Source organism: Gorilla gorilla, chromosome 1, assembly GCF_029281585.2.
Source record: "Gorilla gorilla gorilla isolate KB3781 chromosome 1, NHGRI_mGorGor1-v2.1_pri, whole genome shotgun sequence".
Taxonomy (NCBI): Eukaryota; Metazoa; Chordata; class Mammalia; order Primates; family Hominidae; genus Gorilla; species Gorilla gorilla.
In genome coordinates this window covers 144589679-144609586 of record NC_073224.2, presented here as the reverse complement: position 1 = coordinate 144609586, position 19908 = coordinate 144589679, and the positions used below count along the sequence as shown (strand labels likewise).

Sequence of the window (19908 nt, the reverse complement as noted above, 5' to 3'; positions counted from 1 at the left end):
TGCAGACTTCCTAAAGTTTATGAGATTTTCCTATTGCTAAGTCTTAAGTGGTGCAAAGTAGAGTAAGAATCACATTATAGAAGGTACAGCTTTATTTTCATGAATAAATATTGTTAAAAAACAAACAATATTGACAGATGGTTTTTATTTAGAATAAAATATTTAATAATTAATTAATTTATTTATCTTAGCTGTCTTGTACTTGGTTTCATTGTGAAAATGAGTTGTCACTTCAATAATTCTTCCCGGGGAATGTATATTCCGCAAAGGCCAAAACTCAAGAGTAAAACCAGTCATGGCTCCACTTAGCATTTCTAGGCTGTTACCCTTTATGAAGAAGACATTTGGTCTTCCCCTGGTATATTTTGAATTTATATGAACATTCTAATGAATGATCTTATTGTGTGTGGTTCAATCTCCTGAGGAAAGAATTTTCTTCTATTTAATCTCAGGAAATAGGATCAGCTCTGCCAAAGTATTAGGGGCCTAAGGAAACACTTCCTGTATTTAAATTAAGCAGCTTTAAAACTGCTTAAAGGGGTCTCACTAATTAGAATTCCAGTGGAGAAAGCTCGGGAAGATTTCAGACTGTATCTGAATCCACTTCGCTTCTACTCCTGGTGGGAATTTTGAAAGGATTTTTATAGTTTCCTTAGGCAGTCAATTACAGATCTTCTTTTTCCAGTAATTTTTGAATTCATTATTCTCAAATATCGGAATGCATAAAGGAAAATATATCCTCTAAGCTATGGTATAAGACACAGTGATTCAATCAAAGGTTTCTTACAGTTTGGAAAAAATTTTCAGTTTTTCTTACCTTTATTTAGAATTGTCTTGGGAGAAGTATGTAATCAAGACTTGCTGAGGAAATCGACTTTTCTTCATGACAGCAGCTCCTTGAGAACAGGGACATGTATGTTACATCGTAACTTTTCCTAGAGCACCATGCACAATATTTTGTATAAAATATAAGCTCAATAAATGTGTAATTAAATTTACTGATGTATATTGTCTTGACAAATACTTATCCGGTATTACAGAGCATTCTGGTAATTGAGAAAGACATGGGTTGTTATAAGATTTGTTTCAAGGAATCCTTAGACCATTCTACTTGCAATCAGTTTCTCATACCAATGGGACTTTTTTGGTGTCAGTAGACTACTGCTAGCTGATAGGATGTTTGCTTTGACTTTTAACCCTATCCTAACTAAATTTAATAAAATAAAAGTAGAGAAAGCAAGAACAATATTTCAAAACCACTTTTTTTCCCATATGGTGCATTATATGCAAAAAAGTTATATCTAATGTGGTAATTAAAGGAAATTTTCACAAACTTATTGAAGACATTGTATAATATTTTTATTCATAGTAATAAACAGCAAGTTGAAATATCCAGAAGAGATACAGTAATAAGAGGTAATATTTGTTGAATACTTAGGTGGGCCACATGCTTCTTTACCCCTTCACATTCAAAAATTAATTTGATCCTTTCAAGCAACTGTGAATTTGGCACCATGATTAACATTTATATATGAAGAAGCCAAAGCTCAAAATGTTCATGTGGGTAAATTCTGGTTTAGGAACTAGGCAGAATGAACTAATATGGACAATCCATTATACTCTTCTTTCCTGCCCAGCTTCCACTTTTTAAATTGTGTTAAAATATATATAACATAAAACTTCCCATTTTAATTATGTTTTAAGTTTACAGTTCAGTGGTATTAAATACACTTCCATTGTTGTGCAACCATCACCACCACCCATTTACAGAAACTTTTTCATCTTTCTAAACTGAATCTCTATACCCATCAAACCATAACTCCCCAGTCCCCTTTCCTCCCAGCCCCAGAAACCCCCGTTCTACTTTCTGTCTCTATGAATTTGGGACCAGATGAGCCACATTTTTAATCTCTAGGACCATTGCCTCCCAGAGCTGGGTCACATTTTCCATTTTTTTATTTGACAATTTGCTTTTTCATAGGCAATCGACTATGTTTTAGACCCAGTGTAAGTTTTTTCACTCCTAGGGATGTGGGCCTATTCTAATTTCATAGTCATACTAAAGGTTTTAGACCTTTGGCATTTGATCTGATGTTTCCAAGGACTTGCCAGAAGACTCTGTGACCTATCTACCTCCTATTTCCAATCCACATTTAGTTATCTGTTCCAGGACATCTTTGATCATTGGACTCTAATGAATTTGAAGAGCTCACCAAAGCATTTCATTTTGTTAAATGCTCCCATTGAGGCTTCATGTGCTACGTGGAGTTCCATTAATGTGTAACTCAGTGTCATTGCATTTAGACAAGGCCAGTCCACATGGCAGAAGAATTCTCAGAAAGAAGGAAGCCAGAACACCCGAAGGAGGCATACAGAGATGATAAACCAATATTGTTATTTCTGACACAGAACATGAGCTTCAAGAGATTTTTAAGCCATTTTCAACTACTTTGTAAGAAAAAGCTGATAGGTCCATTTATTGAGTTTGGGAAAGAAATATGGCTCCAGCACCATGACCATGCAGTGACAAGGTTAAGACAGATAAGCAAGAGAGTAAAAGACCTGGGCTGTCTTGCTCACGACTTTGGAGGGCTGGTGTAAAGTAAGCTTCTAGTTAACATTTGTTGAGTGAATCAACAAAACTGCTGTTAAGTGAGATTTTCCAGGACACCAGATCAAAATATCCAAAACATGATCATCTCAAAAGAACATTAACTCTGAATTTCCTTGGACTTCGAGAGTTAATGGGGATAAGCACTAACCATATGCTTGCTCCCTCTAAGATTCACTGTGACCATTCACTAATATGCTTTCCTGTGTAAACGAAACTGATGGAAATGCAGGCCTGTGGAGCCAGTAAAGCTTTTGCCTGATCTTTAAAACTTTCCTGTTTGCTTATTTGTCTCCTATACTCAATAATACCACTATGTGAGAACAGTGGGTGGGGTAATCTTAGAAGAGTCACTTTGATTTCTCACCTATAAAGAAATGGGTTAGGCTGGGTGTGGTGGCTCATACCTGCGATCTCAGCACTTTTGGAGGCCGAGGCAGGTGATTTCTAGAGCCCAGGAGTTCAAGACCAGCCTGGGCAACATGGTAAAACCATGTCTCTACTAAAAAATTAGCCAGGTGTGGTGGTGCGCACCTGTGATCCCAGCTACTCAGGAGACTGAGGTGGGAGGATCAGCTAAGTCTGGGAAGTTAAGCCTGCAGTGAGCCATGATTATGCCACTGCACTCCAGCCTGCATGATTAGAGTGAGTGAGACCCTGTCTCAAAAAAAAAAAAAAAAAAAAAAAAGAAAAAAAAAAAGAAAAAGGCTGTAATGAGTGAGCCTTGAAATCGATTTGTACCATAATCTTGGATTTTCTCCTTTTTCCCCCCTTCTTTGTTCTTGCAACCCACCCCTGCTAGCTGGGTTTTATACTTGTTGATATACACAGAATTTCTGATTTTAAAAACCATTTGCAGATGGAACGAGTACAGAAAGAAAACGGGATGGGGCTGGGTGGTGAAGTATAAAGAGGCAGTGGAAGAAAGACTGATTCCTTGGCCCTGTATTTTAAAGAGCTTCATAAGATGAAGAATGAATTCCCCAACAGGAGAGACTGAGCAGTGGTTTTCCTTCCTGCAGCGAGATGTTATATAGTGTTCCTGAAAAGGCCTGTGCGAATCTCATCTCTGGCAGTCCATGAGCAGGAGGACTTTCTCTGGCTGACTCCTGTTTCTACCCTGACTCACACACTTTACAACGAAGCAAGCCGCTGCTCCCTTCTGGGAGTCCTGAGACAAGATTCTCAAGACTGGAAAGAGGTCAACAGATTGTTGTAACCCCTTAGCTACATTTGTCTCTATTTTTCTAGATTGAGCAAGGATTTGCTTTTCCTTGTTTTAGGAATTACCCTGTCAGTACAAGCAGCTGTTGAATTAGTATGATGGGGAGGAAGGGGTTATCAAATTTATTTTATTTTATTTGAATTCTCATTTTTTGGAAAACAATCTATCCTGTAATTATTTCAGATGCCAGTTCTAAGTTTTGTAAAGTTAGGTTTATTGAGTTTTGGGGCATTATTTCCAGCGAGTTCTTATATGTATATATGAAAAAATTAATGTAACATCTGAAAAGTATTTAAAAAATTATGAATAGAGTCTTAAAATACCTTAGGAAATTTATAGATTTTTAAAAACATATTTTCAAAAATTACCTTAAACATGTAAATTAGCTGTAATCTTCCAGTGAATTAGGAAACCCATGCCTTTGATATTAACCCTGTTTACTAGGGACTAAAACCCCTCTTGGGTCATAACCACAACCAGTTATAGTGGAACACTAGTTGAAGACCCTGTCAGAACTCCCAAAGAATCAAAAGTTACAACTGGGAATCCAAACAGAGATGCTCAGGTGTTCTTGAAAAAAGAAGGCTTGGCATGCAGAAGATGTTCGATGAATATTTATTAAATAAATACAACTGAAGAAGCTGATAACTGAGTTTCTTTAAAAAGGAGGTTTTTGAAGCTAGCTCCAAAAAACACAGCAAAAGCAGTGGCTTCATGGAGGAAACCACAGCATGGAGGACACTTGGAATTGACACGTGATGAACTCTGTGTCACGGATCTAGCTCAGCCTCTGCTATAGACTTGTATCTGTGGACAAATTATTTCACCTCCATGGGTCTCAGTTTCCTCTCTGTAAAAGAAGAGGTTGTCAGTGGTTTTCAAACTGTGATTTTCTTTTTGTGATCTAAGTCTTATGAAGAATTATATTATACACACTAGGTAAAAGTAGACCCTCCTGGGTTGCATCTGGGGAGGCATTATGGAGTCCTACCTGCCCTAGCACCCCTCAAGTTGATGGCACACAGCTGTAAAGTGACCAGGCTTAATGATCTGTTAGGTCACTCTCCAGCTGTGACATTCAAGGGGAGTGCTAATAATCAGTGTTACAAGGAGCTGTCTGGAGGCCAGTGGAGGGTTTTTGAGGACGTATTTTGAGAAGTACTTCTTTAGAGTGTCATCTTCTCCCATCAAACCTATTCCGACCCCTGCAGTCTCTAACCCTGTTGATGGCACCACAGTCTATGTTGTCTCCTATGCTGGAAACCTAGGAGTTATCTAAGACCCATCCCTCAGGGTCCATATCCAATAAAACACTATCTTCTTTCAGTGTTGACCTTTGAATATTTCTTATACTTACCATTTCGTCTCCAGCCCCATCTTCACCACCAGAATTCAGGTCCTTATCCTCTTTCTCTTGATCCTTATCTTCTTTCACAACAAACTCCTGGTCAGTCTACAGACCTTCAGTCTCCTTCCTTCCCTATATGGTCATTCCTTTACATAAACTCTTTTAATTGTTCTCCGTGACCCATGGGACAGATCCCATCTCTCTGGGAGGGCAGAGAAGGTTTTCCTAGTCTTTCCTGCCTCACTCCCATCTTTCTCATACCATACTTCATGCTCTGGCAATATCAAGCTGCCTGGAGTTCTTTGGATGTACCATGTAGTTTTACACCTTCACTCCTGGGGACATAGTAATTTTTCTTCTATTTTGCCCTCTAATGTCTTCTCCCCCTTTTTTCTGTAGCTAATTTCTAATCTTTCTTTAAGTCAGTGCAAGTGTCTTCCCTGTGAAAAGCCTTTGCTGACCCCTTGGCTGAGCTAAGGGCATCCATATATTTCTTAGGACTCTGCACATTGCTCCCACACTATATTAAAATTATTTGGGTACATGTGTCTCTTCTACTAGATTGTAATTCATTAGTGACTAAGCCTTGTTTCTTTCTATCCCTCTTCCTCCCCAGTGCATGACATCCACTAGGCACTCAGTAAGTGGCCTATCGTGGGATTCTCTCTGGTCTCAAAACATCAGCTCCCTGATTTAGCTTCACATGAAATCAGTCCAGAGATTTAAGTGGCTTCAAGGTCATGCGAAGGGCTAATATGAAATACAATACTTTCAAAATTTAAAAACCATGTTTTCACTTAAAATAATATTTCTTCGATCCTAGCATTTATCATGAAGCTATTTTAAGCTTTGAAAGTACTGTTTGCTTTTCCTCTTAATAAACTCATCATTTAAGAAGAGAAAAGTCAAAATACACGAGTGAAATACACATTGAATAAATTTACTCAAGTAGACTTTTGAGTCTTTGAGTACATTTCTCATTTTACCTCTGTCCTAACATGAGCCTCCTGGAGGGTGAATGCCTGCTATGTACCTCAACCCCGGCGCACATGAGACTCTGGCAAGAGAGCCATCCTCTTCACTATGCAAGTCTCCTTCTCCTTGCCTAGCATCCGAGCCACCAGGAGCCTATATGGCACCTCTGTGTGAATTGGGAAGGCAACTCCTTTGGTGTGATGCAACCCCAAAGGCATGGGGCTTAGAAATAGGACATTGCCTTTGTGCTAAGAAAAAAGTGACTGTTCTCTAGGGAGATGGCTCCAGAGGGAGTAGAGTTGGCTTTGAGCCCCTCTGCCAGTCACCTTTGTGAAGTGCAGAGACTGACCCTGCCTAATGCAAACAAAGAGCCACACATCTCCCTCTTGCCCCACATGGTAATCTGGGGCTGCCAACCAAGCCCTAAAGGAGTAGAGATGGTCTCTCTGAAGAGCATGTTAGTGGGCTTTCTTGTTAAGCCTAGCTTGCCATTCTGATGGAGCAGTAGCATACTGTGGTGCTTTCTGAGCTCTGACCCAGAGGAATCCCTTCTTTGTCACTTTGTGTAGCTCATTTTGCTAAGTGACAAAGCTGAATCTGTCACAACATGAGCCAAACAAAATAGCGATCACCCCCTCACATGTGTGGAGCCTCTTCACTTTGATGCACTCTGTGGTAAGCGTTATTCACGAGCAGTTCATTATCGGTCTTCATGCATAAAATGAATGTGACATTGGAGACAGATGTTTATTGTTTGTTACATATATATATTTTTTCAAAACTCCAGCTACTGAAATTGGCTGAAATTACCATCATAAAGCACTGCCTTTGTACATTCAGGGTCGTATTCTGATCCCTGACCTGCAGGAACAGCACACTGAGGGGGTAATATACACATGTACAGACTTTTCTTTTTATTGACAAGATGAATGGAATTGCTTTAACAACTGTGCTCAGGCTGAAACAACTGCTGAGTTCCACCAGGGGCTGCTGTTGAACTTCTAAAAAAAGATCATCTTTTGGAGGAGAAGGGGGGTAGTGGCGGATGGGGAGGGAGGGATGGGAATGGGGGAAGAGGAACAGAAAAAAACAAATCTTGGAAGAAAACCTGACATTTCTGTCTGAGGTGAAGCATGCTTTGCTGATGCCACACATGGAATGTTTCGGAAGTGTCAGTAATAAATACTTCTATCAGAAATCTTCATATTCTGTATTTCTGCTTATCATACCCCAAGGAGAGTCATACAAAGACATAGCTGTCAGGGTCTAATTTGGATCTGAAAACTATGGCGGTTGTCAGGCATCTTTTCCCATGTGTGATATTTATCTTCTCTCACAAACAAACTGAGTGCAGGGTTTTTAATTAATTTCCAAGTGTCTCCCATGGTAATTTTCCCCTAATATATTAATACGATGATTTAAACCATCATTCAGAGACAGACTTTTGGTTGAAAATCACTAAAGGCTTAGATGGTGTTTAGTGTTATCAATAAGCTACACGTTCGTTGGTTTGCAGGGAATCAATAAAGTTGCCCTTTCCTCATTTTTATTTTTAGAGGCATCAGTGGGATTTTATCTCTTTTAAGTATATTAAGGAAATCACGGGTGAGCTGATTTTGTTATTTTTCTTCTTTTGATTGGAGGAAGTTCTTAGGCTGTTTCTCTTACTGCTTGTGGAAGGCTTACTTTAAGAAAAGTTCTTGATTTGATGATGAAGGAGTGGATTTTCTTCTTTAAATAGTCCCCTTCAGAAAAACTTGATTTTTAAAAAATAAAGGTGCCAGAAATAGGCCACTGAAAGGGGTATACCCCTGATGTATAAAAACCTTTTGGGGGACAGCAAATGAATTTATCTTTTCTTTCCCTGCCCATTAGCCTTTTCAATAAAAGATGTGGAATAAAATGCATAATAAAAATTTTAAGGACAGGAGTAAAGTTGGAAGTGTAACACATGTTTCTTAAACAGTGTATTTTAACAACAAATGAACATATGTTAATAAGCTAGCTTTAACCATTCCACAATGTGTATATAGACTTCAAAACATCATGTTGTATGCAGTAAATACATACAATTTTATCTGTCAATTTAAAAAATAAATAAATTTCAGAAAAAAACCCCAAACAAAACAAAACAAAAAAACCTAAATGAAAATGAAAGTGATGTCTTCCATAATAAGAAGTCACATTTAGAAGAGCTTTATTTATTTGTTTTTGGCAATGCTTATATCTTTATTTAATATTATTATACTCTTAACTGAAAGGTTGCCTCAGATTTTATAAAGATTTTTTTCTCAATTCGCCTTTAGGATATTTGATTACTAGGGTGATAGGGCAATCTTTCAAGAAATATTTATCTTTCTCTGAAAAAGGCATTCAAACATCATTGAAAACCCATAGCAATAAAAGGTAGATTCCGAGAATGTTATATGAGGCTTTTAATTATTGTCAATTAAAGATGAAATTTTTGGAAATGCATGAAACTCCTTCATATAGAACTGAAGATTGCATCTGTGACTTTTTTTCTGTATGGGGGTTTATTTCTTTCCTTCTCTCCTCAGTCCTCAGCCCCAGCCATAAAAACACTTTTCCTAGATCCATTGGGAAAATTTAATAACCAGATATCTCTCTAATGAGAAAGGATTTTTTAAGTTTGGCTGCTCTGCGCTAGTAATTTGTATTTTTTTCCGGTCTTGCATGTTGTATGTAAGCACCACAAAAAAAATCAGCCTTTTAAACAGAGATTGATTCTGACAGCTTTTATTTTATGTGATTTCCAAGAATTGATATAGAAATGCTTCTTAATTGAAATAGTTTTCCTTTTTTGGTTTTTATTTTATTGTCCTTTACTTCTTGACATCTTGTACATTAAATCAAAGGCTGTTTTAGAGACATGAAATGACAGCTTTTTCAGAGTCCGATTCTGGATCCTGATAGATCTGCATTTCTCAAAGCAGACAAGTTGCTCTCGCCAGCCTCGGAGAAGCTTCCTGCATGATGGGCACGTCACCTAGAAACAACATAAACTGCAGGTTAATCACCGAGGAATGGCTCATGTCAATTCCCCACTGCCCTGCTTCCTGTCTAAGAGGAATAAAACCAAGAGTGACTGTTTCTTTGCTATTTAATTTAACAGAATCTGAACTCAACTTTAGTTTGAAATTATATTTCCTCTTGGCCAGGATGGAAAGGCTACTCATGTCATTTAGTAACGCGTTGTAAAGGAAAATCAAAGCGTCCTCATGGACTGTTTTTCCCTGTCGTATCTGCCAGTGATGAGAGAACACATAAAGTGAATGAGACGTGACACAGGCATGCACAGAGAACCCATTTGTTACACTGAAATTCTCAGGAAAATGCTATTTGTGTTACTGTGATGTTTTGGAGTTAGAAAAGAGTTTTTTGGGAAAAAAAATGTCTTGATATCAGTGAGTAGAAATAAAAATGAGACAGGATGCAAAAATATGATAGCACAGTAAAGAGCAGCACAACAGAGCAGACCAGTCCTCCTTAGAGGTAAAAAGTAAACATCTTATAATGGGAACAGTAACAAGATGAGTATTAGAGATTTGTTTTTCAGTTCTGCCTAACTCTTTGTAACTTTACAATGTAAGATTCAGAAATTGGAGCCAATTACCATAATATGTGGTGGTTTGGTGGGAGCATGTTCTACATCAGACAGTTAAAAGGTTTTATTGCTATTAGGAGCATGTTAATGCCCTTGATAATGTCTCTACTTGCTTTGTAATGTCTCTTGTTGAAGTATAGAATTCTTTTATCTTCTTATTACATTATGCAAAAACTTGAATTGAAAAGATATTTGCAGGAACATTTAAAGTAGTGCATCAATCAGCTTCAAAGAAGAGAAAATGTTCTCAGAATAGCTTATAAAAGGATAACTGTCAGTTTTATTTTGGATGAACAAAGGCGGCAACGTAAAAAGCACTTTATTGTAAAAGCATACTGTGCAATTCAATAAATATGCCATATAAATATAAAAGAGAAGAAAGTTCATAATTATCTGATGACTTAAATGTAATTTAAGTAATACTTTTAAAATGCACCTAGCAGTGAAGTACTCTTTTTCTATTGGGTTCTGAGTTCTAGCCACTAAGCCCCCATTAGGTGATAACTTAACTCTCTCTCTTTCTCTCACTCTCTCTCTCTCTGATAGCGTAAGGATTTGAATGGATTAGTCATGGTCCCGTTTTTAATATATCTCTAAAAGATATAGAAAGGAGTATTTGTGAAAATCATTAGCAAAAATTTTAACAACCACTTAATGGTGCAGGCTTTTCAAAATGATTTGGTCTTATCTGCACAGTATTCAATTGTTTCTCATTGTCATTGCTGCTATAAGACAATTTTGAATTTGAATGTAACCGTATTGTGACTTGAAATAGCAGTTCCCAGTGTTTGATGTTTGTTAGGAAAAGCCATTAGCAGTGCAGTTTCTGGACTTTCTAAATCAGGGGTGCTTTGTTACTTTTTATGTAAGGGTACTTACAATTTTCTTATAATTAGAAATCTTTTTTCTTGTTTAAGATAGATGGTTTTTAACTGTAAATGCTAGCTATACAAGCTTATTTTTCAAATGTTTCCCAGGTAATGAACTCTCACCTCATAAATGCTGCAGAGATGATTTTTTCTGATAACTCTAAAAAATCTACAATGTGAACTACCTATTCAAAGAAAATATTCAGATCCACATGGAAAATATAATAGAAATTTTTAGAGTAGGAAAAAATCATCTATAGAACTGAACTTCCCTATAACTTATGTTTCCACTCATGTCAATATGCATCTAAGCATGGACAGCCAGCTCCCTGCATGTAGAAGGCACTTTTCAAGTATTTGTTGATTAAAGTTGGAATATAAAAATATCCCAATTAGTAAAAATCTGCCTTTTGCTTTTTAACCTGACAAAGGGATACTAATCCCATATTAAATATAGTAATATAAGTGTTCCCCCAGATTCTGGTCTTTTCAAGACTCAGAAGATTTCATCTGAAGTCAAAAAACCAGGTTAATTCATGCAACCACACTATTGTACCTTATAAAATTATATTAATGTTTGTAACACTTCTAAGAAATAATCTTCATTTATTTTAAAACTGCAAATATGGCACCTTATAATAGGAAATCAATTCATAACCTTATCTATGACATCATTTTGCTGGCAACTTGTTTCTCATGACTATTGTTCATGATACCTAATTCATTAAAGTAATTTTCTCCTTCTTTCAGTGGGTTTCCTACAGACTCTATAGGCAGTACTCAGTGCACTGCTACTCTCTGAGATACCCCATTTTCTCATTGCTCCTTTCTTTTGGTATGTTTGGGAGCACTCTCATTTTGAAAGTACAAGGAAAATTATCTCATAAAAGAATGTAATAACAACAGAACTTCTGAGATTTCAAAAACGTAGAATTCTTAAGTTATTGAACTATGGGAAAAGCTGTAATTTATAACCAGTAAGTTAGTATGTTGTACACATCTGTGTACTGTTTCAGAAAATAAAGGTTGTTACCATAGCAACTGCCACATAATATAGAACATACGTTATTTGTGAGATGCCAGGCTTCGTGTTAAAAAAAAAAAAATCCCTCCTCATGGCTGCTCCCTGGTGTTTCAAGGATTTCAGCCTTTTCTTTACTATAACAAGGGATCCTCTTTTTTAGTGTCCTGTTATTTTAAGTATTTTCCTTATTTTTATTTTCTCATTCTTTTAGGGTTTGTTAGCTATTGGTAAGTTTGTGTAGTACTGCTATGATTCGGTGACTGCCTCGAAGAGATTTCTCACCTAGTGTTAATTTGTTAATTTTTAAGAAATTAGAGTTCCTCTTTCAGATATAGCAACATGTATGTGTTAAGAATACATTTAGTTATTCTGAATGCAACAGGTAAATGCAACTGGTAACATTTTATTTTGTGGCCCTTTGAAGATTTTACAATTTTGTATTGTATGACCACTGTGGTATTTAACCACTTTTTAAAAATAAAAATGTCACCTAGGAGTATGTATTTTATAGGTGTCATTTTTTATTTTAAAATTTGTGTCATATTTAATTTCATTTGAAACTATCATATAATGACAAAATTTAACTTCTAAAGAAGTATAGATTTCCAGTCTTTTTTGGTAAGTGCTAACGCCAAAGAATAAGAAAGTTGACAAATAATTCTGAAGTCTCAATTTTAATCCAACTCCTTTTAGTTTTAAAGGCAGAATAATGAATGAATAAAAGGAAGGAGGTAATAATGCAAAATGGAGGACGCTTCAATATGGCTGAGCAAGGGATCAGAATATCCAACTGCTTTGAAATTAGTCTGAAAACAGCTTGACACATTAGAGCAATGATTTTTGGACTCATTGTTCTCATCCACTCTATGGCAGAGATTTTTTATATGTATCTGTTAAGATTGGATTTCTTGTGCATGGTGAATTTTTATCCCGGATTCAATATATTATTGCAAACACTGACATATTTTATCAGGTTAGAGGTTTTCCAAAGAATAGCATCTGAGTTTTCCTTTGCTGGGTACCAGCTTTCCCTAGAGACAGCTACCTCTGTATCTTTGGAATGGTTCTGTGTCACAAAAATGTGCTATATCAATCCTGAAAACAAAACACTTCTGGTGAAAAATGGCAGAATTGATAATACTCCTCCTTTCTTAAAAAATAATAGTTTAATCAATAAGCATTTATTAAACATCTACCATGTGCCAGGCACACTTTTGGGGACATAAAGATGAATAACGGAGCTTCCCTGTCTCCAGGGAACTCAGAAATTTAATCAGGCAGAGAAGAGCACCATTAACTGACACAATGAGCTGTATGCTGCAACCTGATCTTTCCACAGGTCTCATCAGTCAACAACAACAACAACAACAACAAACAGTAATCATAGTTGACATTTATTGAACACTTAACTTTTTGACAGGCGCCTCAGATGTATTTTGTAATTCAATCCACACAATAGTGCTCTGAGGGTTTTTTTGACAAGAAACTGGGCTTACAGCGTTTGAATAACTTGCCTAAGGTTACACAGTGGAGTAAGGGTTCTCATGCCTGTTAAACCTAAAATATTACCTAAAATAATACACCTTGGCCACTTGTTGCATTGGCACTGCTACCATCCCCATCCCTGGCACCTTTGTCTCTCACTGGGCTCTGCAGTAGCCACCTGATAGACTTTCTGGCTGCCTTTTAGCCCTGTGGTCCATCTTCCAAAGACTGGAAATCTACTCTTCTTTAGCTCCCAGGGTGGCCTTGTAAGAACATAAGTCAGATCACGTGCTCCCTGCTTGGACTTTTCCAGTGACTTCCCATTACATGCAGAACAGAATCCCAGTCCTTTTCCATGGCTTACAAGGCCCTGCAGAATTTGCCACCTTTCCCTGAACCCTTAAACTTCATCTCCTACTGTTCTCCCCCTAGCTTGTTTACAGTGCTTTAGACCGGGATCAGCACACTTTTCAGCACAGGGCCAGGTAAATATTTTAGGCTCTGCAGGCCATGCAGTCTCCCTTGCAGCTACTCAGCCCTGCTATTCTAGCATGAAAGCACCCATAGATAATAAATAAGCAGACGAGTGTGGCTATGTTCCAATAAAACTTTATTGACATAAACAGGCAGCAGGCTGGATTTGGCCTGTAGACTGGAGTTTGCTGATCCTTGTTGTAGATTTACTATTTTTTCTTTTTGTTCCTCCAATTTGCCAAGCCTTTCCAACCAGAGGGTTCACCTTAGATCTTCCCTGGGCTGTCTCTTCTGGCCACTGCATCCTCACTGTGAATGAGAGATTAACCCGGCTCCTCTATTTAAGTAGTTTGCTCTACTCATCTCCTGCATCATTACCTACTTTATTGTCTTCACAGCCTTTATCACATGAAACCTCTCATTAATGTATTTGCTTACTTGTTTATCAATTGTGTCTCCCTCTGTAAGGTGAACATCCTGTGAGGAGGACACTTTTTGCCTCGCTCACTGTGGTGTTTCTACCAACTAGAGCTGAGCCTATGGCATGAAAAAGGTGCTCAGGAAGTGTGTTCAGTCGAATGGAGAACAAGCCTGACTAACTCTAAAGCTTGTGCTTTCTATGATTTCCCAATATTCCTCTTCTGGAAGAATGAGCTCACACCAATGGTAATTTGAGGAATTTGTCACACTGGATTCATGAGGACCTGGCAAAGCTTCACCTCCACGCACTTCTGGTCGACCCCAGGGAATTTCTCCCATGGGCATGTGAATAAGGCTGATGTCTGCCCCATGGTGTCCCGGAGTATTGACCTCTCATGCTGTTTATCACTGCCTTTGCTGACAAAGTCCCATGGCCACTGGGTATCATCACCTCCATCAGGCTTCTGTGTCACTTCTCCTGCATAGTCTGCACTCACTGAGCACCTTGAATGTCTTGAGATACCACCTGTGGGTGTCACAGAGACCACCTGGTGATGCCATTGCCCCTGCTGCCACCTCTATCTGAGCACCACTGCCTCTTTTATGTGCCCAAGCCTTCTGCTGGGACGACCCTTGCTTCCAGCGCCACCACGATGCCACGACTTCAATGAGCTAAGCTGCTTCTAATGGATGGTAGAGTTAGATGATCACCCTCTTTAAATTTTCTCTCAAATTAGTGATTCTGAATTAGTGTGGCTTGTGCTCCCAAATTGAATAATTTTAAACTTTTACTTACCACCATCTCTCTTCCTAAATGTAGTACCTGATGCTTACATGAGTCTCATTGTGTGCCTGGCAGTGTGGGGAGAGCTTTACGTACATTAACTTGTGTAATGCTCACAACAGACCCATATTATTTTCATCTCCACTGAGGCCAGAGGGGTTAACTGACTCACTCAAGGCAACCAGCAAGCAACAGAACTTAGATCTGAATCCAGGCAACCGGCTTTAGATGCATGCTATTAATCACCCATCTACAAGGACCTAGACATGTGTCTATGGGGCTAGGCTTGGGATAGATGCAAGAAACTGATACCACACTCCAAAGCCCTATTTCACAGTTACCCTGGGGGTAACAAGCTTAGTCAGTTAAGTGTCTCAGTGCCATGTGATTCCTGGGTGCACACCACTGGCTTGCTAGATCTGTGTAATTACATCTGAACTGAGGCTGAAGCAAGGACTGTTCTCCCTAGACTCTTCTTCGAGTAAGGTGCTAAGGTAGACGCTTGAACTGTGTCTTTAACACAAAGGAGTCATGAACTATGTAGGGAAGGAAGTGAAATTTGAACTGCATCCTGAAAGATGACAGTGTTTTTGCCAGAGACTTTAGAAATGGACATAACCAGACCAAGGGGCTAGTGCAACCTATATTCCTTACAAGACAGAGAACAGGCCAAGGCATGGCAAGAGAGAAGGCTGAGAAAGTAGAATGGGCTGGAATTTGAGGAGCCTTGATGCTAAGGAATTTGGACTTCATTAGCTAGGCAAGAATAGGAGTGGGAAGGAGAGGCATCTAGTAACAGCTTTGACACGTGAAAGCTAGATATCAAAGAGCTCCCTGATATTCTTGTTGAGTGGAGGTTTTGAATCTATGGTTCAAAGGCTACTTGATGTCTCCTTGGTCTCTGGGTGGTCTGTGGACTCCCCTCTTATAATATTGATTGGGACAGGACTCTACCTTCATGGCTGTCATGTGAACTAATGATTGACAATGGCCCTTATCAAAATCAGTTCCATTTTCCTCATTCCTTGTAATAAAGTTTACCCTCTCTACATCTGTTCCCACCGCCTGCCCCAGCAGTAGTGGGAGGTGATTCCTGAGTGTTGTTATATTGGAGTGGCCCCAAGAAGTTCTAGAACTACTGCTCCAGAAGACCTCAGCCATGGAGATGATGTCACGCCTGATTGTCTTGAATGGCTTTATCCAGGTTAGCCAGTCTTCTGAGCCCTATGTCAAATCTCCCAGCCACCTCCCAGCTGGGATGATTACGAATGGACTCACCCTTAGTCTAGTAAGTTGCCTGGCAAGCGTGGTCATCTCTGATGACTTTGGAGACTGTCCAGGTTTCATGTCCACTAATTAGGCAGTTATTCACGCTTCATTTCACTTACTCAAAGGGCTCCCTTCCAATCGGAACACTCGAGAAGTTCTTCTGTGACTTCACGATGTTCCAGATGAAGTACGTCTTCTTGCCTTTTGGAATCAAATGCCCCTCTAGGATTGAGTCTCTTTTACCCAAACCACTTTTGAATCTTGTCAACTTTGTCTGTAAGAAACATTTAGACTTATCTTACTCTTATCCGTACAGAGGTCTTACTTCTTTGGCAAGTATATATAAAACTGTAGGGGAGAGCAGCCCAATCCATCTGTTTTATGTGCCCTCCCCACTTCACCTGCTTCTCCCCTACCCCTTGACCACCCCAGCTTGAGGACTAGAAAGTGAGGGGAGTGGAGAGTGATTCACAAGGTGCAAGGTTAGTGGATCCCACAGGAGAACAGCATATAGTTTCATGAGCCTTGTGAGGAATTAGAAAGAAACAATTAGTCTGAAGAAACATTCATCATTCTTATAACTTGTATCCTGTTTTTCCAGGGTTAATACAGGCACATCAGTTTTTCTATTCCCATTATGTTCCAAGTTTTTAAAACATGAGACCCTTTTTTTTCAAAGGAAATTTTCAATGATTGCTCTATTAAACAGACAAAAGTGGGGCTGTGGTGGTTGAAGGAGGTGGTGGAGCCTGGGTATCGTTCCTCCTAGCGCCCCTTTCCCTCATCCTTTAATACCTCCGCCCCCCATCAAAGGTAGGGCTCTGGGGAAATGAGGGCGGAAACTTCTGTTCCACATTGATTCTGACATTCACTCTGGGAGGTGCAGCTTATATAAAAAAGGATGTAAAGGAACATTTTAAGAATGACCTATTTTGTCTTAATGGTGAATAACTCTAGATTTCCCTTGGTTACCACTGGAAATGGTGTGACTTCTTTAGGATAGTAGAAAGAACACCAAAACACAAAGGTTCTCAGAAATATCCTTCTCAAGAATATTCCTTGTCTTTTTCACTCTCAAAATTACTCTCGTAATGTATTGCATGCAATACTCTTCCCACCAAATAGGGAAAATGATTCTCCTTCTCAGCTCCAATTTTTGCTCTATTTTCAATGGTGGGGGTGGGAGTGGACACCAAATCACACAAAATATCTATTTCACAACCATATACAAGTAAAAGCCAACATATCACCATTTTTAGGTGAATTCTAACCTTTTTGGGGAACTGGGAATATAAAATTTTGAAGTCACCCATATATTTAAAACTCAGAAGAGAAAACAAAGAACTTTACAGAAAGAAATTCAATAATAAAAATATACTTTACACAGTTATAATCAGTTCAGTTGGTGAAACACAGTTGAGGAGAAAAGAAAGGAAGGGAGGGAGTGAAGGGAAGGGAAGGCAGAGGGAACCTGAGATGTGGAGTGGCGGGAGCTTGGGAGACAGAGTGGCTGGCTGTTCCCGCACCCCCGCACCCTTGGTTGTGTCCCTCATTTGTGGGCGATCCTCGCCTGGTGCTCAGCATCACTCCAGTCCTGCCCTAGTGTGACCTGTGGAGCTGCTAGCGGCAACCCTCGCCATCTCAACTCGCCTGAGGCGTTCCTTGACATCTTGGCTTCTTGGGAGGAGCCTTGTCAAAAAATGTCTACATCTTCCCTAGAGTACCTTCTCCAGATCTGCTCTTTGCGTTCAAGGGAAGTCCTTGTGCTGTGGTGCTTTTGGTCTTTTTGAAAAATGTTTTTCATGAATCAAAGGGAAAAGTAAAAATGAGAAATATTTGGTTCTTTTCTGGGGCTTTAATTTTTTTCCAAAAATTTTTTGAGTACTTTTTTTCCTTTCTTTCTTTTTTTTTTTTTCCTTAAGAACTCAGCTCTTGATGGAGAAGTGATTTTTCTAGGACAGTTTCCTAAACTTTAGTCATCTACATACCTCTTTCTTGACCTTTGTTCTATCTGCATACCGTCTGGGTTTTTTTCTCAATATTTTCTTTCTATCAATTTAAAATGGAATACTTTAGCCTTATTCTTGGATAAATTCTTATTATTTGATAAAATTGGTGAAATCACAAGTGTGTTATATTTTTTAAAAAACAGATAAATACTGGGGTATGGGCAACTAAAATGATCTCGCCAGTGACAAATCTTCACCATTTGGGAAATATCATTCGAGGAAATGGCCTGCTACTGGCTTATGACTTTGCATACAAACCTAGGGGCTGATACAATTGTCCACTATGCATCAAACAGGAAAGAAATGGGAAAGCTGAGGGACTAGGAAAGAAGCTGTAGAACCCAGCATAATATTTATTAAAACCTTGGAATTCTTTTCAAGATAAATTACATTTATATGCACTTATTATATGTATGTATTACATTTACATTCCAGTTAAGAGTGATGAAGTTATTCTAAGTCCATTGCCCAAAAGATGATTATCCACAAGGGCACGATGTGGTTTTGTCCTTGGTTTCAGCAAGTCATTGTAAGGAGCATTTTCCTGAAGGTGGTGTGGTGGTCTTCTCATTGCTATGTATTTGTTCTTCCTAAAATAAGAAAGATTTCTGCGATTTAAAAAAATCACACTACTTAATAATACTCTCGATTAACTGAGTACCTTTGTAGTTTCTCAGGAAAAATATAAAATTGGGTTGTATTATTACTTTATGTTTTTCTCTTTGGCATGGAGTTTCCTTTTCAGATTCCAGGGTAACTAGAACAAAGGATCAGTTTTTATAATTTATTTTTTTTTACAAGAGTATCTTCTGGTATCTCATTATTTGGAGATAGCTGTGAAAAGAAAGATCGGGAAAATAGAAAGGCACAGTTCATTGTGTAATTCACAGTCATAGTAATTATTTTATTTATATGTCTTTTTGGATGCTTTTTTACTGGGAAAGACAGAATGGAATAATTTTCTGTTTTTCCTCTCTTTTGCAAAACCCATTGATGCAACACAATGCATGTTACATGATAATCACAGATATCATGACTTTGGGGAAGCAGGGTTTCAAGTAAACATGCTGTACAAAGTATTTTATGAAAATTTCAATTTTTGTGTTTGAGGATAATAAAAGGATTCCTTTGCGTCTTAGAAAAGAAATCCTAAAAACAAATGAACAAATGGACTCGGTCCACGGACACCTAGCCAAGACTGTCTCTGAGAAGAATGACATGCCTTCAGCATGAAGTAGCTACAAGAAAAGGAGATGTAATTAAGGAGGAAAAAAAATCAGAAACTGGAGCCATTAAAGAGACTGTGATATGAGGAAAACATTGTACAGGAGATGTGACCGAAGATCTCAGATCTGAGAACTGAAAGGGAATGAAACTAGTTAAAATTCCACTGCTCATTCGCTCCACGGGAGAAATAACATTCCTGTGCGATGCCACTTGCCACTTCATTTTTAGAAACAATTAAAAGATGCAAATATTTATGAATCACTGTGTATGTTGTAATCCTATTTTGAAAACAAACATTGCCTTGTACTTTAGGTTCTCAATGCTGGTTGCTGTTGGGATTCAGGGGTTAAAGCAAGCACTTCAAAATGAGCTCACTACTGCTACCCAGACAAAGGGATGCAACTCTGAGAGTGTGTTCTGTTTGCCTGCAAGCTGTTGCCTATGCCAAATGAGCATTTTAAAAACCATTCAAATTAAGTTGAAAATTTGTAATTATATTTTCCCTTTTAATTGTAACTTATGCAAATGTTATATTCCAGCTGTACAAATAATTTTCATCTCAG

General features: G+C 38.3%; 2 long non-coding RNA genes across 2 annotated transcripts; one reads left to right on the top strand and one right to left on the bottom strand.

Moving 5' to 3' along the window:
• Window positions 1-8900: 8900 nt before the first annotated feature.
• Window positions 8901-16328, bottom strand: LOC101138263 (uncharacterized). Its single transcript, XR_173634.4, has 2 exons — window positions 16119-16328; window positions 8901-9166 (listed from the first exon to the last, which is right to left on the bottom strand). It is a non-coding gene; the product is annotated as an uncharacterized lncRNA (long non-coding RNA).
• LOC129529454 (uncharacterized) lies at window positions 16302-19603 on the top strand. The gene is made up of 2 exons (XR_008674959.2): window positions 16302-16385; window positions 19258-19603. It is a non-coding gene; the product is annotated as an uncharacterized lncRNA (long non-coding RNA).
• The last annotated feature ends 305 nt before the right edge of the window (window positions 19604-19908 follow it).